The following is a 6404-nucleotide window of genomic DNA, read 5'->3' as shown; positions in this document are numbered from 1 at the left end:
TTACCTTTAACACCCCTAAAATCGTTATGCTATAAAAGTAGTATAAAGTGAAATTTGTGCATAATGGATTCTTCGATAAAGTAAAATAAAAATATAATTGATGAAAGAGAAGGTTGATGGATGCCAGGGGAGTTTAATTAATAAGTCATAATATATATTAATTTAACACAAGGATTAAATCGTAAAGATGTGAAAAGTTTTAAGACTCAAGTATAACTATTTAAAATTTGAAGGGTTAAAATGTAATTATGAGAAAGTTGAAGGACCAAATTTTAATATAACAAATTTCTTGTGACACAAAATTGGTAAGTAGGGAGCAAATTGAATAAATGAAGAAATATAAGGGATTAAATTACAATTTTACCAAATTAAATGATAGTTGAAGGAAGGAATTGTAGAGAATGTTGGAGGAAAAATAGTCATTTCTAGATTAGGACAACTATCATGAAACATCATTATGATTATGAATATTGGTGCTAGATTTTGATTGGTTAAGATTATTTATTATTATGTTATTATTATTTGAATATAAGATATTTTATTATTTAGTTAATGGTTAAGAAAATAAAAAGAAAAGATGATGGAAATTCTCCATCTTTCTTTTAAGCTCATGTCTACCATTCTTGAAGAAAAGAAAGTTTTACTTTCATTGCAATTTGGTCCTTTCTATCAAAATTAACTATTTTCACCTAGAAATCAAAAGAATTTTCATAGCCACCAGGAGGGAAAAATGATAAGATGACTATGGTGAACATGAATATCAATTTAGATTCAACATAGATAGAATTGGAGTAGAGAGAAAATCAAGCTAAGGCTTGAAATCAAGAGAACAAGAGAGAGAGAGAGAAGAAGTGATTCAAGTGGCAAAGAAAAGAGAAAAATAAGTGATTAAGGTTGAGAGAGGTAAGTACCCTAAATTTTCTTATTACCTAAGGACTAAAATGTAAAATTTATGGAATTTGTGATAAAGTAGTAAAATAAAATGTAAAATAATTTGATATGTGTAATAAAATATTATGATAGAAAGATTAATTGCAGAGAGATATAATGGTAAATTGAACATAAAGTGATGTTCAAGTTAAATTATAATAAACATGGGATTTCCATGATGCTAAGGATTAAATTGTGAATTTTGTGAAATTAATAATTGAAACAAGAGAAGTGAAGTGCATAAAATTTGATTTGTGAAATAATATATTAAAATGAATTATTTGATTAAAGTGTTATGTGATAGTGAATTTGGATGAAAGGTGAAGTTAGAAGGATATTATAAGAATTATTGAATTTTCATAAAATTAAGAACTAGATTGCAAAATACTTAGAAATGACAAGAAGTGCTAAAAATATTAGAAAGAATTATTCAAGTGAATTGTTACATGGAAGAGAATTGATTTAAAGTGCTTATGTAGTGAAAAATAAGTTTTATGCTAATAAGGACTAAACTGAAAAGTGTACGAATACGAAAGTGTTACCAAGAAACATTACAGATCCCACTTCCTTTTTATTTGAAGCCATCGTAAATCGTTGATACTTTGTGTGCTCAATTTGTTTGGAAAACGTGCTAATATATTTATTTAACTTAAAGTTGTTTTCAGAAAAATTGTCCCTTTCATAAAAATTGTTTAATCAATCGTTATGCTAAAAAAACCAAAATAAAAGTTCAAAATCAAAAACAGTTCCAAAATTCTGGAGAGTCCAAATTATATAAAACTCCCAAAATTGAAATATAAGTAAGCCAAACTAACGTAAAAATAGTTTTACGGTAATGTGGACCCAACCGAGCTCCCGTCATACCGACCCACCTATGTCTAAGGGTTACCTGAAATGATCAGACAGATAGAGAGTGAGTTTTGATAACTCAGTGTGTAACACATACATAAACATAAATTCAAATTCAATCTCATGGCAGAACTGATATAGATGTAAACCTTTGCAGAATCAGAATTATAACAGAATCGCATAGATACAGATATGCAAAATCCTACCCTTATCCTTTATACACCAACACCGACTATCCCATCACACCATGTGGAGTATTAAACACCCACCCAACCCTACAAACGTATAGTGTTCAGATGACACTTTTCAGAATAATCACAGCATTGCTGCCAGTATATTGGTGAAATATCGCCTACATAGAATACTTCCTCCTCATAAAATATAACCCGCCCCATAGCCAGATACAGACAGAACATCAGATAAAATAGAATAACAGATACCAGAATGTATACTACATGCATGCTCATATAACAAATACTAAACATGCTCATACATAACAGAATAGATCATACATATCATATTACACAATACTCATGTAGATGTCATTTACGTCAAGTTCAATCTAATAGAGTGACAGATTTCATGTTTTAAGCCATAAACCACACATACTAACCCTACAAAAGGCCCACAGTTGATCGGGATGATAAATGCGACCCTAGGGAAAAATTCTGAAATTTGGGCCCACACGCCCATGTGGCCTACAAGGCCTAAAATGGCCTAGCTCGTGTGTCACACACGGCCTCGCACACAACCTGTCACACACCCGTGTGTCGCACACGGCCAAGCACATGACCGTGTAGCATCGAAAGGCCCCGATTTTAGCTTTTACTGATCGCTATTTTTTGGGTTCCTCATTACACAGTTGGTTCGATTTTTCTACGAATGCAACCACTAGATTCCCAACACCTAAAATCAACATTCCAACGCCCAATTTCAGTAAAAATTTAGGAAACTCAAACAAAAATTATCCAGGAACATAGCCTCACAATAACATCCAACGCATTCGCACACTTACTGTCAACGACTAAGAACCGCGCAACGTCTAACCCGCTGAAGGAACACCACCTGGCACATGGTTCTCCCCTAATCAAGCATTAAAACGAATAACACAGTTAATACACCTTTCCATTCTAGAGAAAACCAAAACCCCCAATTTACTACAATTCCTAAAACAAAAAAATACCTGACGAAAGATGACGACTACTCCCAATGCCCAACCCAAAACGAATCAAAAAAGAATCAAAGCAACGAAGTGTAAATGGATGGTAATATTTTAACCAGAAATGAACAGAATGGCAGCGGAAAAATAGAGAAGAAAAATAAAGAATAAAGAGAAAGAACGAAAAAAAAAGAAACGTGAATAAGACTTGCTGATTTAAAAATAATAATAATAATAACCACCCACACTCTTTCCCCTTGAAGAGAGGCACTAACCTCACCCCACAACGAACCAGATAACTACTGAATAGTTCAAATTAAATTTAAACTCCTCCACAAACTTAATAAAACAAAACAAAATACCCCTTACACCTAAGGAGACTAAAACCCCGGACCTAAAGCAAATCTACCAAGCCCTTATCCACCCAAACTAAACACATTTAATGACAAAACCCAAGACATTCAACACTTAAAATTCTAGGTGTTACACAAAAGTTTAAGTGTGAAATAAAATATTATGAGAAAGAGTTGAAATGAAGTTTTAAGTGAATTAATTCCGAAGTGATATTTAAGTGAATTTCTAATGATACTTGAATTTCATATTGAAAAGAACCAAATCGCAAAATACACAAAAGTGACTAAGTGTATTAAGATTTTGAAATAACATATTCAAGTGTAATGATATATAGAAATAAAGTGTATAATAAGTGAGAGGATGATGATTAATCAAAATATATGCTAGTAAAAACTAAATCCAAAAAATGTAAAGTAAGTGAAGTGAAGTAAATTGTATGCAAATAGGACTAGATAGCAAAGTGACCAAAATTTGATATGTATAATAAATTATTTATGGAGATTTTTAGTGAAGTGCTTATGATAGTGAATTTAATTCTAAGTGATATTAAAATGTTAATTTAATGAATATTTATTTTATGAAAATAAGGACTAAATTGTACGTGTGTAAAGTTTTATATACCATTAAATAATAAGTGATAGTGATGAAAATGTCAATATAAAGCCGAAGTGGACAAGATATTAACATGTTGGATATAGATCACATGCCATTAGGAAATTATCCTGTGTGCAGATGATTGTGGCACTTTGATTCAAATGAAAGTGCACTTTGGTGCAAGTGATAATGGCTCTTCAGAGCATTTCAATGGTTTTGCATGTTGGTGCATTATAATGTTATTTCCGCATATCTTACTTTTTCAATTGAGTCTACTATGGGCTATTGACTAATGAGAAAGATAACTAGTAAGTGATTAAAGAATTTTGAGAAAGAGAGTTTTGTGATTAATGAAATTAGTGTTAAAGAAAGATAAATGGTAAGTGAATTCTAATAACTATCTATGTTAAAGCATGAACTGATAATCTAGTAAATTAAAGTATTAGTAAATTTGGTAAATATATTGAATAATCTCTTGATTTAAATGATATGTTTATGAAATTATATTAGTAATATTGTTACTATTAATTAAATTAAAGAAACGGTAAAATTGAAATTCATGGGTACTTTCTAAGTTTTCACAACCTTAGCGTTATTTTTCAATGCATAGGTGACATATGGAATTGAAGTTTTCCTATGAAGTGGCAATCTCGACACATCTCATCATATTATCAAAACCTGGGAAAAAAGGGGTGTGAAATAGATTTCATGGTATAGAGTATGTCATGTACATAGGTTAGTTAATGAAGTAATAAAGAAAGTGTTTAGCTATTTAATATTTGAGTTTGATGTATTTGAACACATAATTCACGTCATTATGTCGGATCATTCAAATTGCGATGAGAACCGAACAGTGATTGATGTCATGATCTAGAATTCCTAAAGTCATCATGTCAATCCTAAAGTTTTAGAACTTTACAAATTAAACTTTATTCGATTTTTGATTAGTAAAAGAGCTTTTTAAGCTCTTAATATCACGAGCAAAAGATTAAATTGAATGGTAATTGTTTGTAGTTGCTCCGACAACGAATGTGATATCCCGGAGCTCAAATTCGGCGTTTGGGTCGGGTATGAGATATTCCATTTAGTGGTATCGTAGTCTAAGATTTTTTATTCTAGGATCTAGAATGAATCTAGAAATACATGCCATAAAAGATTTATTGATGTGATGATATGTGACACCAAATTTAAAAAGTATTGATAAGTGTGAAGATGTAAATCATTACTAATAAGAAAATGATTTTAAACTAGTTAGTTTTGATAAGTATTGATAAGTATAGGTAAGTGATATATATAGATAACTATTGAAACTTGATAGTGAATATCTGATGAAAACTTATTCTCTATTATAGATATTGGAAGAAATGATAGTAAGTTTGATATTACCTGATGAGATAATGACCCCGGAACAGAGAGAAGAAGTTGATAGGAAGATGAAAGAAGTGCAAGATTATAGAATGAAACTTAAAGAAGACATTATTCAACACCTTATTACTATAAATCGAAAGATGTAGAAAGTAATATGGGAGGGTCATGAATTGATTAGAAATAACAAAGTGCAATACTTGACCTTTAGAGGGACATTAGTAGAACATGAACAACAAATGATTTTGGACCAACTTTAGAACACATTGATACCACGAACCTATTGGAATTTAGTTATGTGCTATGTAAATCATATAATCTTTTATGGAACAAAGAAAATGGTAAAACTAAGTATCGGTTCGGGAAAAAAAGTTTAGGAAATAAAATACTTTTGACTTGCCATGGATGGATAACTTACATATTAGGAAATTACCGAGGAATTTATAGATTCTATACCTATTATAAAGGTGGAAGAGGAAGAAGACCCTGAAGAATTTTTTAATTGGATTGCAGGAGATTAATTTGAAGAGAATTTGGAATTGAATATAGAGAAATTTCCTAAAGAAGATATAAAATCTGAAATAGAAGAAAACCCAAAAATGGATTCAAGTGAGTAAAAGTGAAGACAAGGTAAAAAGTTAGAGACTAGATAATGTAAAAGAGAATGAGTACATAGAGTTGTACATATATGAAATGAAAATTTAGAAAATTTGAGCCTATGAATGAAAAGTTTGACATATTGTAATGTTAGTCTTTTGAGAATAGAAGAGATGGTAGAAGTATAAGAAGTAGAATAAAATAGTATGATGATTTGATTATAAAAATTAGAGAATGAGTTTTAAAGATAAATGCATAGAAAGAAATAAAGATGTATTCAACATCAATAAGAAAATAAAAGTCCTTGAATGAATAAATTGAGAATAGAATAAGTCTAGGAGATTGACAATGTTTGAAGACTAGTGAATCCTTATGTAATAAAGGAAACAATTGAAGTGAAAGTTGGAAGCAATAAAAATAAAAATAATAAGATGAAAGAGGACAACTGTGACAAATAGAATTATCTCGGGGAGTTTATTGGCAGTTACCGAGCCAGTGGATTCTAGAGGATAATTGTAGCGTTCCAAAGTTTTTCTAAGTTATTCTGAGCTTAGAT

This window comes from Gossypium raimondii, chromosome 10, assembly GCF_025698545.1.
Source record: "Gossypium raimondii isolate GPD5lz chromosome 10, ASM2569854v1, whole genome shotgun sequence".
In the NCBI taxonomy this organism is placed as follows: domain Eukaryota; kingdom Viridiplantae; phylum Streptophyta; class Magnoliopsida; order Malvales; family Malvaceae; genus Gossypium; species Gossypium raimondii.
Note: the sequence above shows the minus strand (reverse complement) of the source record.